This window comes from Falco rusticolus, chromosome 3 (genome assembly GCF_015220075.1).
Source record: "Falco rusticolus isolate bFalRus1 chromosome 3, bFalRus1.pri, whole genome shotgun sequence".
Classification (NCBI taxonomy): domain Eukaryota; kingdom Metazoa; phylum Chordata; class Aves; order Falconiformes; family Falconidae; genus Falco; species Falco rusticolus.
Window position 1 is genome coordinate 33768479 of NC_051189.1, and position 21840 is coordinate 33790318.

Here is a 21840-nt window from a genome sequence, read left to right on the forward strand (position 1 = left end):
GTGATTTCCTCAAGATTTAACAGAGGACTGCATTTCAAAACTGGACACGTGCTCTTATTTCAGTTCTGATATCCGTTATATTGAGCAATTTTACAGATTATGAACTTTTTCATTCCTGTTTACTCTTCCCTATTCTAAAACTACAACTCCTTCGATTTAATTTATACTGAGAAATCACTGGCTACCTTGAAATGCACATACGACCCAAAGTTCTCTCTTATTTTTCACCCACCTATATGAGGAACAGATAAAAGCTGTCATTTCTTTCCTTTTTAAAGGACTCTTCTGTTAATCTCCTGCTCCATTTAAATGCTTACAGCAAAAGATCTTGGTAAGAAATCCCAGCAACTAAAAACCTTCACAAGCATACTTTGTATATTTTTGTCTGTAACTCACAGAAGCACAGACAAGAGCTCTCTTCTGCCGACTTCAGGTTGCAAGGTGAAGACACTTGCATGTGTAAAACAGAATTATTTTGCTGTTTATTTTCAAAATGTGACTTTCTCTTCTCATCATTTTTTAAATTGTCCTCTTCCAGCTCCACAATGATTTTCAGCAAGGGAATTCTAAAATCCTAATAGAAGGACAGAACAGTAACACAACCAGCTAGGTAAATTTCAGTTTATTCTTCAAAATCCATATAATTTATATATTAAATCCAAATCCATAACCTCTTTAGACAGGATTTTGAAGTGCTTTTTTGACAATATTGAATTATCAAATTGTACATTAGATAACAAACTTATACAATCCTCAATATTGACAAAGGGGAGAGGGACTTTAAGAAATCCTTTGCTGTTACAGAACCACAGAAGTATACAGTCATACAAGCCTGCAATGACCAATTGCTTCATACTACATACCACATGTCTAGTATTTAATAAGACCCACATGTAACACAAGCATAAAGGTTTCCCTGAAATACTAAGAAATTAAAAAAAAAAAAAAGAAAACACACAAAAAACCACCAACATAGTGCTCTCCCAGGTAAATAATTCTGACGTACTATACTTGATCTGACAGCTGATGGCTTCCCTGGAATCTCTAGTGTTCCTCTGTAAAGCAACACTACACTTACAAAACAAAGCTAACCTTAAGTATGCTTCTGGTTAAACTATTAGGTTCTCAAACACAGCAAAAACATACCCCCAAAAGCAGGAATTAGAACTTTTTGCTTACATAAAGCAATTAAATACTCCCACTTAAAAGGTACTTTAGCAACTTTTAGCAAAAACCATGCTATGTCATTGTTCTACAGGAAAAAAAAGAGGGTGTAGCACTCATAGGATCTGTTCTACAAGTCTTTGGAATGCCTCTTCTGTACGCTCCAACTCCTGCTGATGAGGAAGAGAAGATTTCTCTCTCCAGCCATATCATTTCCTTTCAAGAAAACAGAATTGAGATCTCTGACATTTTCAATGGTCCTTGTCTATGACTATTTTATGTCACCACAGAAGAACACCAGCAGACTGTGATAAATCTGAACACCTACGGACAGAAAAAGTGACCTACTGATGCAAGGGAAAAAAGCTTTTAAAGAAGGACCTGGATGTAACCAAATCCTATTGAATGCACTTGTACATAGACCAAAGCAATACAGAAGAAAGTCACTATATATTACTTAACTCAGAATTCAAAGGGAGAGTCTAATGGTTCTGGTTTACAAGTTTCATAAGGACAGCAAAACCAACAGGATTTTGGTTGGTCTGACACTACCATAGAAACTGGGGAACTCTGCTCCAGTTTACACACTTTCATACAGGAAGGGACACTGGAGCAGCTTTTCTACCGACTTTGAGTTGTATGCAACTGATGCAGAGCTAGAAAGTCTTTTTCTCTGTTTTTGTAATTTAGATTAATGTTACACTGTGGAGAAGCAGGTAAGAGCAGAACTAACCTAGCTTAAAAAGATACGTTTTTATCAGTAGCCTCACTCCTCTTTAGTCTTTTTGAAATAAAAAGAAGTCTTTTTAACTAAGTTAAAAGTAACTTCCCAGAATCACTTAAGCATAGCTTGCAGCAAGCACTTACTTCTATTTTTGTCTATCACTCCATTCACTCCTTCTCCAAGCCTTCTCACTCAATCATCTGCACTTCACCAAACTGAATTCTAAAATGAACTTGGGTTTATTGGAGGGATTAGGGTGGGGTTTTTTTAGCTAACAATGAGTGTTTGCTCTAAGTGCATAAATAGTAGCCATTTCCAATTAACTAAAATTGTTTAGGTCATGATTTTTTTACTATGGTACTTTAGTTTTCAAATCTAGTGTTTTAATGGCATAGGAAAACTGAAGCATGAAGAAACTGAATGTAGTATCAACTTCCTGTCAAAGATCCTTACTCCCGACTCTTCTTTGTGTCCAAAAACCTTCCCCATAAGTATTAAAAGAAAAAACAGGAAAGCGGGTAGAAATTCCAGCTTATCAAGATTTCCAACTTCATATGGAAAGCTAAGAAGAAAAATGAAATGCAGAAAAATGAAACTAGCAGATATTCCTCCTTCTTCCAAGGATTTCACAGACTCCGGAAAAAGGGTTAGCTCTGAACTCCATCAGCATTCCCGTGATTTCAGAAACACTTGAGGGCAGGTGATTATTTAAACTTTATTGTCAACCCTTTAACAAAAACACACAGGCTGACTTACAATGTTTTGTTCAGTGATGTTTAGCAACAAATGTAAATTATTTTTGCAACAAAAATAATCCATATACTTTTGGTAACAAGGTGTCCCACCCCAAGAGATTAAATCAGTCCCAGACATGTAAAAATTGCTTTCGTGTTTTTCAAGTATACTTATGTATTTAAGGGAATTATTCTACAGTATCATTGAAAAAAAATACTGATAGCGGTAAGTTACTCAAGCTAGGAGCATTTATAGGATCAGACATTTGAAATACAGCTCAAAATATGCACCAAAAAGGTGACAAAATGATTCTAAACCTACAGTTTCACAAGCAACATCAGTTGAAAGTATTTCTAGTTGCCCCATTTGAAAACATCTTTGTCAAGAGTCCAGATAAACTGCGCTTTTTTTTTTACAACTGTGAAATTTTTCTCAAAAGGATGAAAAATCCTTCATATTTTTTCCTATGAAAAATTTCTTTAGTCTTTGTTAGTGCTAAAGTCAATGAGAAATAATAAATCAGTTTATACCTTGACACAACACTGACTCAGATAAGATAGAAGACAAAATTTCAAAAAAAAAAAAAAAGCCAGTCCAAGTTAGCAAAGCATTATAACAGCCCACCAATAAGCAGTCTGTTTCTATACCACAAAGGGACTAAACCAGAATATGAAATTTAAGGGGAGACTCTTATCACTATGAAGGCCATATTGTCTCACGTATGTGACCATATATGTGACCCAGCCACCTGCAGTCTGTGACAGTATCACCTAGTAAGCCAGTGTTAATTAAAGGTGGATGACCTGGGGTTTTTTTTAATGCAAAATATCCTGATAATTTTCTATGGAAACACAGGGGCCATGTGAAAACACGAATGAGATAAGAAAACCTCTTTTTACAGTTCCACCCAAACATTGAAGAGCTGCCACTAAAATGATTAGATAGTATTAAGTTCTTTTCTCTTTTTGATGTACAGTTTAAACATTTATAGATCTGGAAGCAGAGCAAGATCATCCTAGTTAAACTGGGATGAGAATTGGTATTGTTCCAAAAATAAGACAACTACAAATAAAACCAAGTAAATAAACACTTAACACTGAGTTGTAACATTTTGCCAAAACATAAACAAAGATAAGTGACATAAATCGGTCTTTTGAGGTCTCGAATTCACGGAGTTTGCTCGGCAAAACATACATTAAGAAGACCCAGAGGGACTTCGCAGACACGTATAACTTGAGCAGTAACCGTAACGGCTTCCCACCCTGCTGTGACCCCCTCCTCTTGAGAAAAGACACTACACATACTGTGAGGGGTGACAACGGCTCATTCATTATAGAGGGGAAACGGCTCTTCACCTCCTCCCTCCCCACATTTCATCAAGGGAAGGTGAACCGAAACACAACAATATCCTTCTCTGCTTTCGTCCCGCGGATGAGCGAGCAAGGGCCGGCCGTGGAACTGCCTCCCCGACTCTCCCTGCCACTAATGCCTCTCGCAATCCACTCAGTTGACACAGGTCGGGACTCAGCCCTCAGTCACCCTCACACGAAAGGCCGTAGACAGGAATAAACAAGGTTATTCGCCTGACACCGGACACCGGCGACACTCGCCCTCTTCTTCCCCCCCGCCCCACACCTCGGCAAGCTCACCGAAGTGCCGACCCTCCCTCCCCTCGCCAGGTGCGGGCCAGGAGGCCCTCAGCCCTGTCCAGACTGGAGCCAGGCTGGGAGCCGGCAGGGAAACACAGCAGCCCTCCAGTCACCAAACGGGGGCAGCGAAAAGGGAGCAGCCGCCACCCCGCTCTCAGCCGGGCCCGCGGGGCGCGACCAGTTGAAGTGCCGGAAAGCTGAGCCCAAGACCTCACGGCGGCTCCCTTCGCCATTTTACCCCCACGCCCATTCCCCTCCTCCCCGCCCCTCAGTGACAGGGGCAGCTCGCAGCCGGCCAGAGCCGGAGCCCACCTCCCTGCCCTCGCTGCCGCCGCTTCCGAACGGCGGCGAAGAAAAGCGAGAAAAGCGGCAGCCGGTTTTCTCCTCGGGCCGGTCGGGCTCCGCCGGGCCAGACCGCAAAGCGAAACGGCTGCGGCACAGCCTGTTTTGTTTCCTTACCGTGGCTCGCAGCCTCACAGCTGCCGCCGCCGCCTCCTCCTTCCTCCCACCTTTTTCTTCTTCTTTTTCTCCTCCTCGCCGCCGCGGCGGCTCCTCACCCCTCCGCGCCGCGCTCCGCCGCCGCCGCCGCCGCGCAGAATGATGCCATCTCACAGCAGCATCGGCGGCTCCTGCACAACAACCCCCCTCCCGCCGCGGCCGCCCCTGCTGCCGCCGCTCCCGCCGCCGCCGCGCGCCCCCGACAGCCGAGCCAGCCTCGTGCGCGCGCCCCGGGCACGGGGAGCGGGAACTCGTGGACCCGCCGCCGCCCGGGCGGGAGGGCCCAGTCGGAACCGGAGTAGCGCGCAGCAGCCGCGGGAGGGAAAAGGAGAGGCTGAACCGAGGCTCTTCAAAGGGGACAGGGCTTATTCCTAGCGCCTGCCCCGGGCTGAACCAACTCGGCCGCTGCGGCGGGGAGAAGGGCCGGGCGGACTGAATCAACCTCTGCGAAGGCGGGGGAGGAGGGGCCGGGCTGCCGCGCCGGGGCGCCGTCCGCGGGGGAGAGCGTGCTGGGGCAGGATAAGGAAGGCTTTTGTGAGTCACTGCCCCCGCGAGAAAGCTCCTCCACGGCGGCGGTGCCGAGAGCCAGCACGCCCCGGTGGTGTGCGAGCGATAAAGGCGGGGGGTGCCTACCTCACCCGCCTCCCTCCCGGGCTACGCAGGCGGGGCGGCCCCGCCGGGAGGCTCCGCCGCGGCCGTGACAGCGGGGGCCGGCGGTGTCCGCCCGCCTGCCCCCTTCCTCTGCCGCCTGGCCCCCACCCCGAGTAACTTACGCTCCCCCGCACCTAGGAGGACGGCGGAGGCGGGGGAGAGGCAGCTCCCCGCAGCCCGGCAGGGCGGTGGTGCCGCTGACAGGGGCGCCTGGCGGGCCCGGCCGCCTCGCCGCGGGCCCCGCAGCACCTTGGGGCGGGGGCCGGCTGCCCCTGCCCTCCCCTGAAAGGCACAGCTTCACAGGCCTCGGGGTGCTGTTAGCACAGCCGTGTGAGGGGTGAGTTGAGTCCTACGTTGAAGGCTAATGAAGCTTTCAGCTTCGTACCGTACAACCTAATGCCACGGAGGCAGCGGTAGCCTGTGCTTTGGGGCGTAAATAAGGCGTTTCGGTGGTTGTCTCAGAAAGTCCAGCGCCACTTAATTGAAAGAACAAAAGCTTACAGTATATGACCCTGGAGCAACTTCCCAGCGAAGTCTGGTATTTTGTGGTTCTTAAAAACCAGCAGGAGGGTCAGTGGTCCGATTTGGGCATGTAAATTCCTTCAGGAAACAACAGGGAAGCTCTTAAAAAGTGCAGCTTTCCAACCTGTTCATTCTTCATAGAAAATCTATAAGGAAACCACAAAGTTTGGAAGGGAAAGAAACATACACAGTTCAACTTTAAGAAGTATCTTTGGCTATTCTACAAGAAAACACCACCAGTCTCCCCTTGACTGGGTACAAGGGCCTGAAAACTGTTGTAGTTGGCGTATTTACATGCAGCGATCGTGGCAGAACGTGTGAACTGCACACTGGCAACATCCATCGTGGGCCATAAGACTACCTGTTTACAGTTAGCAACCTAATTAATCCATCTGATTTGCAGAGTTCAAGAAATAACGGTTTTCTGTACATCAACTAAAGCTTACACTTAAAAGAAAACTGAAGTCCTGCCTTTGTTCTGAGATTGTCCAAAATTAGGTACTTACTCCAAGTAAGTCCTTTGGTAGCGTTTCCAGAGTCTGCTAGTAAACTCCATCTCTCTTTCCTGCTTGCTTGCTTGTTTGGTTTTTTTGTGTAAAGCAATCTAATTGAAATATAGAGAAAAAAATACCAATACCTTTACCTAGGAACACATTTTAATGCGGAAAAAACGCAGGAACTTTCCACTGGATGCAGCATTATATATTCCCAGCAGCAAAGGGCAGATAAAGATGTAAATGGCAAATTTTCTATCTCTGCTCTTTGCATAAGCTATTAATTTCTCTGCTTCTAGGCTTTACTTTTTACTATTATCAGTAATCTGATACTGATAACTTCATGAAAAGTATGAATGTTGTTTTGTAACAGATTATATTTGTAAAATTTCTAAGTGCTTCTTTCTTGCCTTACAAAGTATGAAAAGTGTACAGTGACTTGAAACAATACTCTATACACAAGTTATGGGCTTCTCTGGCTTGCCTCCTCCCTGTTTCAAAACAAGCTTTGTCATACATTTGTCTACCCTGGGGAACAGTGACATTCCAAGTATTCTTCCCTCTTAAAAGACATTTGATACACTTATGAATGCAAAATGTCACAAGTTTATTAATGTCACAAGTTTGGTTTTAAATGTCTTGTAAAACCTCAAGATTCTTGCTTTTTTCCAACTACTTGTAGGGTGGTAGGTAATAAATACATAGGTAATGGTTAGAAGCCATACATTGAAAACTTGCTGAAAACATTGAAGTTATACTTAAGAGTTATACTTGTTAAGTATCTGAAAAAGTACAAACACAGTTTTCTTCATTTTGCAGATAACCACCTTTATTTTTTTCTACTGTGCTGCAGCCAGTAAAGATTGCAGATTCTGTCATACAGCGCTGAAGGCTAGGAGGAATTAATACAGGTTGGTTGCCTCACTGCTTCAGACCTTTGCTCTTTAGAGGGTTGAAATACACTGTTAACCTCAGGTAAGGTCTTATAGTTCACAAACATATCAAAACATAAATCAACGAAAGTTGGAACTTTGCAAAAGAGTCGGCATGAAGATTTTATTTGAAATAAATATGAGTAGCTTCTGTACACAATATTCCTGAGATAGTAATTTACAACCCTATTGAAAGTTTTTATCGGTGTCTCCTTGGGTGTATTTCTGACATTTTTTTCCTTGCAAAGAGAAGAGACTTTTGGAGAACTGAGATTCAGAGTAGATATTTATGAAATAGACTGCAGAATACACTGACTTTATCCTTAGATATTAATAGATCTTTTCTGGCATGGCTGAACAATGTACATTTGATAAGCATGGAATTTAGGATAGGCTTTTGAAAAATCTAGGTTATAGAAGACTAGAGTATCCACTGGCTGGAGTGGTGTCTTTCCTTCTTTTCAGTGAACGTTTTTGCTGTTGTAACTGCACACAGAGCACCGGCAGTGAGTACTGCTAGCTTTTAATTGGAAGGTCTATGTGAGTGGCTCAATCTATACGTCTGTAGTTGCCCAACCTATACTTCTGGAGAACTCTTCTAGAACTTTATAGGAAGTGAATGAGTAAAACTGTAAATTAATGTCTCTAGTAGGACTTAAAATTACCATACAATATCATCTGTTTGAATTTCTGCTCTTTTTTAATTTCTCAAACATCTTATATGTTATGTTACACTCATGTTACAGAGTAGTTTTAAAAATTCCATGGAAAAATGAGAGTCTAATAATTCAACTTACTGAACAGTAACACAGTGGTAAAAGACAAAGCTGAAACCACATCTTTCTGCCTTTAAACACCCAAATACAAGCTGATTTCACCTGAGCAAAGGCATGCAGAACTAGTCTGTGTATACGTGTGGTTTCTGTTGTTTGAAATGAGCAGAGTTTTATAATACAAGTCCTAAATGCATGTGGTTGGGTTGGTTGCATATGCAGCCCTAATTCGACTGTGAAAAATCCAGAAAACAGTATCTAATGATAGCAGAGGGAGGTTTTCTCTGGTAATTGTTATTTTTTACATGGAGATCCATTATTACAAAACTCATGGATAAGTTTATTTGGACCGTATTAAAAAAAAAACAAAAACAAACATTTAGGCACCTGAAATGTGGTTTAGGTAGAACTTAAATTCTACGTTCAAGAGCACAAGCCACCAAACTCTGTAGTTGTCATCACCTAAGTCCACCAGTGGATATACTTAGTGTCTTGTCAGCATGTGCAGTGGGCAACTGGTGTTTTCACTGCAGCAAAAGATTTGCTGCTTGACCTATGCCTGTTTTGTTTGGGTTCCAGATGGTGGGTAGTGTATCATCTGAAATCCACAGAGGGGTGGATCAGACGGGCATGGTTAAGGGTATATCCAGTACACGGAAGTCAACACAAAGTATAAAAGTTGCAGTAAGGACAGAAGAGGGAAACATGGTAGCAGTTATCACCAGGCCTACAGTATCATAATGATTAGAGAACTTGGGACCTAGAAGACCTGTATTCTGTGCCCTCCTGAGCTCTAACCAATCTCTCCTCTCAAGGCAGACAATGACGAATAAGTACTGTCTGATTTGGGATCAAGATTATCTCTCCTGCTCCAACTCTGCGCAGCTTTACGAAGGCACACAGAAGTAGTGAGACTACTGCCGGACTACTCAGCAATTAGGGAACATAGCTAGAACAGCTGGAAAGTTTTGGTTTCTAGTCCTTCTTCCCAACAGTGTTCAGATATTTTAACCAATGGCTTTTCAATGCACAATATTGGCTCCTGTTTCAGGACAGTAAACACTCCCTATAACAACTGAATGTCTGCACTGTTGGGATTCCATCAGTCTCCTTGTATTTCTCTGATTCCCTGATTATTATGTTCTGAAAGCAGACTGTTTTATTTATATACATGTATATGTTTGTGTCTGTAAAACTATACCTTAGATATATATTGTCATTACAAAATATCTTATTTATATGGTAAGTAAGGGTCAGGGGGTTGTCTTTATGGTGGTATATGGTTTTTTTGATGCTATACTTAAAGTAGAATCCTACTGTAGTCATTTTTTTACTGCATATAATTTAAAGTTCTCTATTTGTACAATGGTTATGCATCTTGGGTACTGCACCTTCCAGTTATTTACTCTCTCATATTTCCTTCCATTTCTCAGAGGTATGCCTTTGTTGTTTCTCATTTAAGGTATGAGATATGGATTCTACTATTGTGTACGCAATATCTGGCACAACAAGGTTCTAGTCTTTAATGAGGTTTTTGCATATGTAGCAGTGTAAATATGTAACAGTAATCACCTTGGTCATGCTTAATTTAACTTGATGCCTAGCAAGAATTTGGTGCTTGATTGCATTTAAATGATTAGGCTTTTTAAGCAGCATTGTGGAAAAATTAAAAAATGACAATGCAAAGACTTTACTCCAGTTAGCAGAAATCAGTAAAATTGCTTGCCTCTGAATTGAGATGTTAGTTTCTTTATCTATAAATTTGAAATTGTAAGGGGAATCTTTTCCTAGACCAAAAAGTATTAATTCAAAAGTTGTAAATTTAAAGGATGAGTGAATGATTGAGTAAAAAAGTAAATAAAACCCCCTTTGATTTTATCTACAGTTCCATAAAATTTACTTTCCTGTGTACAAACATCTTCCAAAATGGCTCTGGTTTTGGAAAATACAATTATTTCAATACCTTGACATTGTCATCTTTTCAGATCTGTTATTCACCACTGAGGCAATGGTGAATCAGCAATGAATGTACGGCTTTTTCATGTAAGCCTAGAGGTTTGTGTGCCAAATCCTAAAAATCTATGAAAACAACTTGGCAAGTGTTGTTTCTGGTGGGCTATCTCTTAGCAGCACAGTATGTAAGACTTACTTTGTGGGGAAAAAAATAAATAAAATTACGAACCAATACATCTCATCTCATGTTGTAATGAACACAAACATTTGCTTTTAAGTCTGGTACTGCAAGGTCTTCTGTAAATTCAGAAAACTCAGATTTTATGTGAACATATTAGAATGTATTTGAACAGCAGACAAAGCATACGGTTACCTTTTTATCAAGTACTATTTTCACACTAACAATAGAGTGAAATGTACTATTGTAAATTCACTTCTCTCTTGAAATTGTAGGAAATAAATGTTGAGCCACTGTTTGAAGTCCCTTGCTTCATACAGGGTTACTGTTTTGAAGCACGCCTGCCCTTCTGTCTTGGAAGCGGATCTAAGATAGGGTAAAGTCGGGAGCAGATAATGAGTAGGCTGGTCGTGACTTAGATGTCTGAGGAGACAGAGTATAGAGGCAGGTCATGAAGGATGAGGGACCCTGGTCCTAGCATTTGAGAGTAAGTGGTATGCAACAGAAGAGTGTGGGAGCATAGCACCTCAGTTTGGTGCTGGAGGAAGGAAGAGACTAAAAGGCATGAAGTATGGGGAGGGCATTTCAGTAAGGGGAGGGGAATGGTTTGTTTTGTTCTGTTTGTATATCAGTAGCAAGATTTTGTATTTTTTTCTCTCCAACAAATGGACAATGAGTCTTGGAAATAAAAATCAAGACTATGGCAACTTATTTTAGCCTCACTTCCTGTTGAAGCAAGATACATGTTTACTGAGTATGTGTTTGGTGACCAATTACGCCTACATTTCCCTAATAAGTTTTTTGAGTTGAGTAGCCAACTTCAAACATGTCTTACAAAGACTGATAAATTCTTACAAACTTTGAGAAATATAGATGACTGGGTATAGTAGAAAGCCTTCTGGAAGTGCTACAGACAAAGAAAAAGCTACATCATTAAATTGTACACTATTAACCACTGGAGAATGGGGAGCAGGGAGAGAAAGAGTAAACAATAAGCCAGCCAGCCCGTATAAGTGCCTGCCATAAGAGAAGGCTTCAGCTGAAGTTTGCATTCTTAGGCACCAAAGCCAATCAACCATGAAAAACAAATCTTTAAGAGACCAAGCTTCATTAGTTCCAGTACTCACTGAGTGATGTGATTTAATTGCAGCACAACCTAAAGCAATGCTATGCAGCCCATAGTCTGCAGATAATAGATGGTCAATAAAATGGAACTCAAAAAGCAAGTCAAAACCAGAAATTCCTGCACAGCCATATTCTCCCGTACATACAAGCAAGTTGAAGAGGAGAATAAAAATTAGGATAGATTTTTAATCTTTATTTTTATTTGTCTGCAAAAGAAGGTTATTGTAACTATTTCTGCACAAGATGGTCTCTAAGATTGTTTTTCTTCCAGAGGTGAATTGAACCTTCAGTTAAAAAGGTTGAGAAACATAGCGGTCTGGAGACCACAATCAGAGAATCAAGGTTCTGGTTGTTCTAAGAGACTATATGTCCTTTTTCCTTTATTGCCCTATTTAGGTAGTAGAAGTAAAAATGCTCAAGTGGATGTCATTTGTGTTCATCCTTTGTGATAGCATGGCCGAAAATGAAGCAGAGTCAGCCATCAGTTCGAGCTGCAGCTTACTTTTGCCTTTTCTTGATCATTCTCTGAGCATTAATTAGAAAAAAAATCAAAGAAATCTGAATATTCAACACGGCATTTACTGAGAATTAACCATCTATTTTTTTTTCTCTTAACATTACAGTGGTTGTTAGAATGCTCATGATTATTTAAGAGCTGAGAGCTCTCTCTTCCTTTAATAGAGAACATGTGCCTATTGCATTTGTGTTCAGAACTCTTGCCATGACTTTTATTGCAAGGAAAAACAAAGATCTTGAACCTCAGATTTCTTCTGACCTGCCTCTCTGATCTTTCTTGCATTCTTACCTGCAGGCCATTTTTTCTCAAGCCCTAGTACTTTTGTCTCTGAAAATCCTCTCATCTTTTCCTGAACGGGAGATAAGAATTAGACCGTGGTACTGTATGCATATCAGTAAATAAAATAGACTTACAAATCCATGCATGTGTTTTAGCAACTTGGGAAAGTCTTTTTTTGTCAAGCACTTACAGTATAGCACTGTTTTGTTTCGTTTCTTTATGTATAATTCCAATGTGTAGTACAAGTTAAATTAATTTCAATTTTAAGGTAATACACTTCCTTGGTTGAACATAGTAATCTCGGTGAACAGTTCCTTCCATGACTATTTAAACTGTTAGTAGCAATAGACCAGAGAATGTTTAGCTTCGCCACTTTTGACTTTCTTATTATTCTCTGTTTTAATGCAGCTATGATACATTGTCCCCTGACTGTTATTGAAGTTTTGCTAGGCATTTGTGCATGTTGTGTATTTTAAAATGAGATATAAAATTTATACTCATGTATACTTAATTTGCTCTTTAAAATCTTTTAGACGCAAAAGGGACTAATAATATTTTTAAATCGTTATTTTTAAAACTTCTTTTTTCTTATTATTTAGACAGGAGTATTTTAACCAATTAAATATTAATACAGAACAATATTTGCATGTTCACTGTAGAAATCAGTGTACTTTGCTCTTTAAAAGCATTTAAAAATGCATTGCAGTTTTTCTTCCACATTCTGCACATTCAGTTTAACATATAAAAATTTTAGCATTAATTTGATGGAGTGACAAAGGGCATGTTTGAAACAGAGCTGCTTTTCTGCTCTCTTGTCTCCTGCCTTCACCTAGATGACATATGGTGCTTTGGTGGGCCAGTTTGTGTCATGGTCACTAAGTACTGGCAATGTCACGAGTAATTCAGTGAAGTCTAAGTCAGTGTTTCCTGCTGTAGTCTGAGCTGTTTGTGGTATAGTGGAGGGAAGAGAACTTCTGCCCTGAGTGAAAGCCCATGACTTTTAGTTCAGAAAACAGTTTTTTCCATAGCTCTTTCTCTGTCTGATGTAAGACTTTGAAGAAGAGGCTTAGTTCAGAATTTTCAAGTGCATAGATTCCTGTATGCAAAGGTATGTGGAAGATATATGGGGGAGATAATCTCAAATAGATTTGTTTTGTTGTGTTTTTAAAGGGTGAGTCCTATCTTGCACATCTCTGTGTATGAACCGTAGGCGTCTCCTTTGGCTCTCTACCAAGCACTAAGTGAATTACAGAAATGACGTGAGATACTGTGCACAAAAAGTCTGCTCTATGAATACGGCCTCAGGGATGGTTCCTATTTTCAGAAGGTAGTACTACACATCGGCTTTCTTACATTCACTGGGTGGTAGGTAGGAGAAAAATGAAAGGAGGGTTGAAAGGAGAAGAGTGATGGAAGATGGATTGTTTGGAATTAGAGAAATCAGCAAGAATAATGTCCATATACATCATTACTATTACTATACTATTACTACTACTAGTAGTATTACCCCTGCTAACAATTCTAACTCTTTCTGAGGGAGAAACAATATATAACAGATGGCAATGAAACATGCACCAACATAGTTCTTTTTAAGGTGTGTTATTTTTCCTCTCCAGAATTAAAAGACAAATACTGCTGTGGTATTCATGAAGCGAAGATTAACTAGAGAGTAGTATTTACATAGAATTTGTTAAATTTAACAATAGTGTTACCTACAAAAAATAACAATTTTGTAACACTGAAAACATGCCTCATTTTCAGCCCTTTTCCAAAAATTACTAGGAAAAAAGGTGTATTAACTGATGTGGTTCTTGTCAGACAGTTGATTACTGTATATAAGTCTTTACAATGTTCAAAAATGGTTTTCCAGTAATAGCCAGTGATGTTTCTTGGTACTTACTTCTGGTAAAATAACAGTTTATTTGGAAATGCTGTAATATTCTAACTTATGTTGAATACCTATAATAATAATAATAACACATCAGTTAGCAAGACCAAGTTTCCTAATGATATAGGCTTTATTATGAATTAAAAGAAAAACTATATTTAGGAGGAGAGAGTTAAATTTCATTTCTCAAATATGTCTTTTATTTTCTCCCCTCTTTCCCAACATGTTTCACATTAACTTTGTTAAGGAGCATGCTAGTCTTACCATATTCCAGGAAGTCACAGACCAATTTTCTTGATTTGTCTTGGGTTGCAAGTTAATTTTTACATTTATTTTATGAAATGCAAAGAAAATTAGAGAGAAGTTAACAAAAGTGGAACTCGGTGAAACAAGAGGGTTAAAAGATTCATACAGCGACAAAGTGACAATTCATATAATGTTAGGTACATGCTTTTTTTTTTAATGGTAACTTGCATTGCATCTGGGTGATTTTATACACTCCTGAAGGTTCAAGGTCAGTCACTATTTGAAAGGGAAATGGTAAAAAAAGCAGAAGGAAGTGTAGATATTTCTGCTTAAGTAATAAGGCAGCCACAATCCAGAGTTGTTCTGCAATAGTGCACTCACAGCAAACAACTGTTTGGGCTTTCTGCAAAGCTGTGGCAATCTGTTCCTGTTCAGTTACATTAGCCTCTTGGTAGCAATTGAATCAGACTTTTTTCCTAAAACGTTATGCGTAAGAGTGATCCACATACTTAGCCTTTGCTGTTCCCAAGGTATTACTTTTACTTTTTCAGCAGCTGTGCCTGCTGTACTACCAGTGGCCAAACAGCAAACACAAGACTTGGACAACAGCTAAGATGTTGTAATTGCATTTTCAGTCAATCTGGATTACATTGTAATGGAGATGAGAAGGCAATTTCTTTTAAAAAGCAAAGCAAAGCAAAGCAAAGGTTTAATGTAAGAATTACTAATTTTCTTTATTTTAAAGGGTTCTAAAGTTTCACTGTCATTTTTAATATACTGAAATAGCTGTAAATAAATAATTGTTAACAAGACTGATCTGCAAGCAATGGTGTTTTTTTTCATTGAAACCAACATAACTGACAAAGCTGGATAGACTCCAGTTGGAAGACTCAATCAAATGATCTTTGTGAAGGAGTTCGATTTTGTATATCATTAGTTAGTAGCGTTACATCTTTGTCCCATGATGATCACTTATTAAAATCTCTTCTGGTCTTTAGCACTGTTAGTATTTCAGTTATAAAAGGGCTGTTTTCTTGTACTGCTGGCCTGGAAGGTCTGTGTGAGTTTAATACATTACTTTTCCACATGGTTTAATGCAAAATCTGCCATCTAAAATTCCAATTTTTTTTCCTCTTTTTCTCTTATAATTAAAAAAAAAAATTGTTTGAAAATCACTGTTAGGAGACTGTAGAGCAGGTGTAAAGTGGATCAGGAAAAGTCACTGTATGGGGAGTTTTTCCATTGAGTCAGTCATACACATACCGAGGGAAAGAACTGACTTAGACCTTGTCATTAAACTGACTGGTTGTAATTCCTCTTATGTATGTAATCCACTTGATGGCATGAAATGTTAACAATTTTTTGAAGATTTCTATAAGGTCTTATCAAGATGCCCAGCAATATTGGGGTTTTGTTTATTTTGCTTTTAATAGAAAATTAGTTCATTCTGATTTTTTTTCTTCTGTGTTTTTGCCAGAGGATTAATTTTCTAACCAAATGTCGTTCTGTTATACTACTTGTGTAGTAGTAGATAGTGTAATTCCTGAGCACCTAGCTTTCAAAAGCCAGTGATGCTTTCAAAAGCCTGCAAGGCTCTCAAAAGCCAGAGAGGTTAGTTTAGTTTAAATCCATCAAGTTTTATACCTTCATTGTTTTGCATACATTTCTAAGTTCACTTTTACCCAGTGCTGTATTTGACAGAGTAAGGGCATGGAATATGATAAATTTAATTTTTCATTGCTTTTGGATGGGAGTAAGACACTTACAGCTTGGAAGCAGTTCATTAATTAATTTCATGTGGCTTGCAGCCTGGAAGAAAGTGGGAACAAGATACTGTATTAATGTGGCAAAAAGCAACTCCAATTGTACTTGTTATTATTGATAATGATAACTCATGTCTTCGTATATGCTGTAAATATTTGAATATCTTATATAGAAAGGAGGTAAAAATTCTTTGCTATGGTTTTAAGAAGACAAAAAAGTTTCGGTTTTTGCTTCACAACTTAAAGTTCATCTTGATGAAAGTTTTTTTGACATAGAACAAGATTTTTTTAGCTTAGCAGTAACTTTACCATTGTCTGGTCTTCTTTCTGAGATAGGATCCCTTCACTGTTGAGTATTTTCTTATATTAAGAATATAAAACCATGCCTGATTTTGGAGGGCAGGAGTGCAGCAATAGCGTGCACCATGAATTTATACACATATACATGGCCATTTCAAACTGTCAAAATTCCCATTAAGTTGATGGGTCCCATTTGTAACAGGGAACTGATAGATTATTTTCTGAAATTTTGGTATTACTTATGTTAGGATTCATAAATTTCTGTGTTAGAGATAGAGAAGCTTTTGAGCCGAGTGTAAGCATCATTTTTCTTAGCCAAGAAGAAACTGCACCCAAACACATTTGGACAAAATGTGACTTGGTCTGCACTGCTGCTTATCTTGTAAAAATCATCCTATTGCAGCTAGTATTAAATTTGTATATGTTAGCAGATACCTCCTGAAAAACAGGTTTGGGTTTTTCTCCTCGGTTTCAGACACATTACTTGAGATAAATACAATACTATCTTCAAGCAAAATTTCTATGAAGTTGGACAGTTCGGAACTGATATCAGAGTACCATTAGATTATGTCACTTTACTTTTTCAGGTTAATGACAGGTTTTGCTATTGGTCTGTATATTTCTGAATTTGTGATTTCATGGAGACAGACTGTCTGTTTTTCTTTCAGCGGAATTAGATCACTGTCCCCATTCTGGATGCTGTGTGACTTTGCCAGAATAAGTCAGTTATTTGCTCTTTCTGTGACTTCAAATACTGTCTAAGTAATAATCTGACTTTGTTTCCCAGAATCCTTGAATAGGTGATAGAACTCTTTGGAGACACTTAAATTTCCAGAAGGTTTTATTTATTTTTCTTTCTGCTTATATTGTGTACTTCATAAGTGCACAATCTGAAATGTTTTGAGAGGGTTTTTAATAATCATCATTCTCATTAATGTGCCTGGTGCTGTGCCCAAAACTAATCTTAATTGGTGCACTTCAGAAGATGTGTACTAATTGGAAAGAGTCCAGAGCAAACCAACAGATTTTATCAGACATCTAGAAAATGTGATCTACAAGGAAAGACTGAGTTTGTTTAGGTTGTTTAGCACAACAAAAGAGAAAACAGAGAGTCTTTTCAGGGTAGTTATTCTTTGATGATAATTTAACCTACTCTTAGGGGGGTGAACTATGCGTTATTGATAAGATTATTTGGGAAATAAATCTTTTTAAAAGAATTTTCTGGTGGAAATGCTGGGTTAGGACTTGAGAACTGTGTGTTCAGTTCTTGTCTCTTTTGCCAAAGTGGCCTTGGGAAATCACTCTGTTCTTTGATCCACCAGCACTAACATGTTAATATTTTTCCACTCTGTGTTGTTTATAGGGCTTAAACCAATTAGGACTTTGGCACTGAAAACAGAACTCTGGCGTGCTTGGAGCTTTTGATTCTAAAACTGCTCCAAGCAAGCCTCGTTCAGCCTCTGACTCTTCAAAATGTCTAAATTCACCTGTCATTTGAGTTCAAAATTTTTCAGTCAGTTTGCTGGATTTCTGTCTGTCGTTTGCCCAGCTTTGTCCCAGACTAAACAAGTTGTGACTAAGTCTTGCTTAAACTCACTTAGGAGTAGGAACTGGTGCAACTCCAAGTTATTTCCTGTCATGCAGAGTCACTCTGTACATCTGCAAGAAGTCTAGAGACCTAAAATCCATTGGTTTCAGGGCCTACTTTCATCTGGTTTCCAGTGTGTCAGACTTGCAAGTTCATACTTTAAAATTATCCTGGTTAGGACATTTTGTTGACCTGGGCTGTTCAGCAGGTAGCCTAAACTATTTTGGCTCTTTCACTGTTGGCTGTAGATAAAGAAGTGGTTCTGGAAGCACGAGACCAACCCCAAGATCTCCCTGCTGAGGGATTTAATTGATAAGTTAATGTAGTTTTTGGCATCTATACCTTGGAGCAGCCTCCTGTTCCTGCATTGGATAGCCCAGTTATGCTCCTGAGAAGTATAGTTGTGCTCTGTGCTTAGCATTCAGTGTTGATCAGCAGTATTATGTCTCTGCTCAGTGTGCAGGATCCAGTTTGAGTTGCTTAAGCTGTCCAGACAGTGCATGTTAACATCAGGGCACCCTGTGAAGTGGCCATGTACCTGGCAGTCTTCCAGTTTTTAGTTCTTAGATTGTGTACCCTGACGTGGGTGAAGGGACTCATTATCTTGATTAAGACCTATAGGCATTGTAATATGAATTAAAACATACCTACATACCTACCCATCTCACCTATTTTGTAAGTAAAATCAAAGAGTAGAACATATTTGAAAGCTTCTACATTTTAATTGCTATTACTTCATTAGAATACAAGTGAGTATTGTTTGGTAAATATGTTTTGTCTGCAGCATTTCAGAGGCTCGTTACTCATATGTACCTATATTATCACTTTTATTCCCTAAGAGCATGCCTAACTAGAGGAAAAAATGTTGCAGTAGTTTAAACCTGTTAGGCAGAGACCTGGGTCAACGTTGTCCTCTATCATTGCCTTCAGATGGTACATTCCCCATATTAATCAATCTCAACATTTAAACAAAAGCAGCAGCTGGCTAAAACTGTACCTAACCATGATTAATGTGATGATGATTATGGTTGTACACACATGGATACTGTACCTCCTTGGTTGTTGTCGCTACTTTAAACTCCAGTTCCCACCCTTCCCAGTGTGTGTAGCCATAGTTATGACTAACTTCAGCGTTAGGGGTTTTGCTTAAAAATACTCTGGGATACGAAACCATATGTGTGTATTTCACACCCAAAAATAAGGGTCTCTGTATTGTTCTGAGCTGCCATTTACAAAATTTAATTGTCTGTTAGGTTTTACGAAATGGCAATTCACTGCCTGTCCTGCTGCCGAGACACGATAGAAACATAGTTTGCCCAGTGATCTGTACCGTTTAACTCTCCTGTAGGGGCAAATCCTGTCCGATACCATTCACTGTGTGATATTTAAGAACAACATGGCACTTCCATAGCATTGATTTTCTTTCGGAGTTGCAAGTCCTGGCTGTCAGTAAAGAGGCTTCTGAGATTAATCTTATATGCAGTTCCTTAAGAAGACAGCAAACTTCTTTTTTCATTCTTGAGATCATTAGAGCAGCATAAGGACTACTTAGTATAATTCCTGTCAATAATGGCCATTGGTGAACCACCCTTCCCACCTTCAGTTGGCTTTGTGTTTGAATTTGCACTGGTTTCATAACCCTGGAGTTTAAATATCGCACTCATAAGCATGCATATGTCATCCATGAAGTTGTTCCAGTGGATATAGATAACAGCAGCTTGCATCCTAGGTAATAATTATAAGAAAGAACTTTCTGGTTTCTTGATCTCCTGTTTTCTATCCTGTTTTCCTGCTAGGTCTCAAATCCAGTTCAGGGTTGTAGTGTTCACAGTACTCTGAGTTCTTGAGTGAATGTTGGCAATCTGGTTTAGTAACTTTTTTTTTTTAATTATTATTTATTTATTTTTATTTAGTTCCAAGAAATGTGGAGCTGCCCACTTCAAGGATAAGACTGGACAGTTAGATGGAATGTTTATTCAAGGTCCAGCCCACACCTCTTGAAGACTTGTGCAATGAAACATTTGATTTGCTGAGAGACACTTAGACAAAATAGCATTTAGTGCACATGTGATTAGAATGAGTAGGTCTGATTTGAAACAGCGGCATTTTGATCAGTGAGTTAATACTTTTGGCAAGGGTTTGTTTTAATGCAAAACTTGGCTTGTGCTTTGGTAAGGATAAAGTCCTGAGAGATTAAGATAAACTACAAACCATGATTCAATAGTAAGGGCTGATGTAAAACCATAGGAGGAAAAAGCTACACTGATATGATTGCATTAGACTGACAGCAATTGTTTCACAGTGGAGGTTGTGAAGTGTTACTGCTATTTTAAGGGAAAAACATTAAAGCTCACACCTTTAAATGACAGGCTCTGCATTGGAATGGTAGCAAAAAGGCTTTGATATGTAAGTCATGGCATGATTTTATACAGTCACTTTTACTAGCATGCTTTAATAGCAGCGGCTTTCACTGGTTTTAGTGGCTTTCACTGGTTTCTGCATTCTTATATTAAGCAAAATAAGAGGGATTCCTGTGGCTGGCTCCCAATATACTGAATTGAATAGGTCTGTTTAATTAGTCAGATGGTCAAACCTCTGAACCCAAACTGAAATCCACCTACTCAGAAGTGGTCTAATTGTAGATCATGAAGACCACAGAGGGAAGTAGTGATAACAGTGTTGGCAGAATTTCTCAGTTATTGTCTCCTGCCAACGATGAGTGGTAAAGAAATGTGCTCAAAGAAATTGATAGAATCAGCCATCAACACTAATGCGCTAAGGGTTCTAAAAAAATGTTATCTTTTCCAGTCAGCTGCTCAGTGCTCTGTGACCTGTGCGGGCACAGTGACCATGCTGTGCAACTACCTAACACAATAGTTCTCAGCACCCTGGCTGCTGCAGGACACTGTACAGCAGTCTGCCCCACTGGGCAGCTCTAGGGACAGCTTTAGGGTTTCCTCATAAACCTTGTGTATACAGCTGACAAACACAGCAACACAGTCACCCTGGAGGTTTTAACCCTGCTCCCACTGAATTCAGTAGAAGCACTGTATTTTCTTTCCATAACACTAGATGAGTGGGCTATTACCTGCAGTAGCTTTTACTATATGCATTTATATGTGTTTGCTAAACCATTTGTTAATTTTTTGTGCCGTAAACCGTTTTTATAACATATTGTTTAGAGTAATTTGGAATTTGTTTGTGGTTTTCATACATCTATGAAAGTCATAATATTTGCTATAAATAAACTTCATCTGTTTTATTTTGGCTCTTTTGGCTTCTGCACATTTGTAACAGTGTTAGTACTCCCTCTTCATGTAACAGATGATAGATAAAACACTTGGGTTTTGTAACAGTTATGATGGTTCAATTCTATCTTTTGCTAATATATTTAAATTTCATTAAGCCATTTCTGTCAAGGCTCTGGTTGAGTGAGGAGACTTCTCTAAAGAATAATTTCAGCTTTTTGAATTTTTAAAATTTCCTCACTAAAGGCAGAGAATATGCGGCCTCCTTGTCTTTGATTCTTGGTTTCTCCAGATAAGGGGCAGCTTTTGTCCCCAGACTCTGCCACACTCAAGCATGTTTCAGTTTTTAGGTTAACAGAGGTTGTAAACAACACTAGTACAGGGCTAGGCTGAACTTGGCTTAAGTATTGTCATAGGTATAAAGAATTTTTATGAGCTTAAATTGGGCTGGTAATTATTTGAGGGCTCTCATTTGCCTCTTGTGCTGTATGGTATGAATAAAATGATCTAAATTAATTTAGTTGAAAATGGAAAAAAAGTTTCCTTTGCTTTATTTGACTTTAATGGATTTTATTACAAATCTTTCAAATGTTTTAATTGTTCTTTTCCTAAA

At 39.3% G+C, this 21840-nt stretch overlaps 1 protein-coding gene and 1 long non-coding RNA gene across 7 annotated transcripts in view; one reads left to right on the forward strand and one right to left on the reverse strand.

Annotated features, from left to right (window-relative positions):
- The window catches only part of WWP1 (WW domain containing E3 ubiquitin protein ligase 1), a 63907-nt gene extending 59055 nt beyond the window's left edge, over window positions 1-4852 (reverse strand). For both annotated transcript variants that reach the window (XM_037381190.1, XM_037381189.1), the window contains exon 1: window positions 4732-4852. The gene's annotated coding sequence lies outside the window, so the exon portion shown is untranslated. The remainder of the gene's footprint in view (window positions 1-4731) is intronic.
- A 480-nt stretch (window positions 4853-5332) lies between these two features.
- The window catches only part of LOC119145096, a 95075-nt gene continuing 78567 nt past the window's right edge, over window positions 5333-21840 (forward strand). For 2 of the 5 annotated variants that reach the window (XR_005103298.1, XR_005103294.1), the window contains exons 1-2: window positions 5333-6454; window positions 7257-7412. This is a non-coding gene — a long non-coding RNA (uncharacterized LOC119145096). The remainder of the gene's footprint in view (window positions 6455-7256; window positions 7413-21840) is intronic. The other 3 variants (XR_005103296.1, XR_005103295.1, XR_005103297.1) reach the window with 3 other exon arrangements.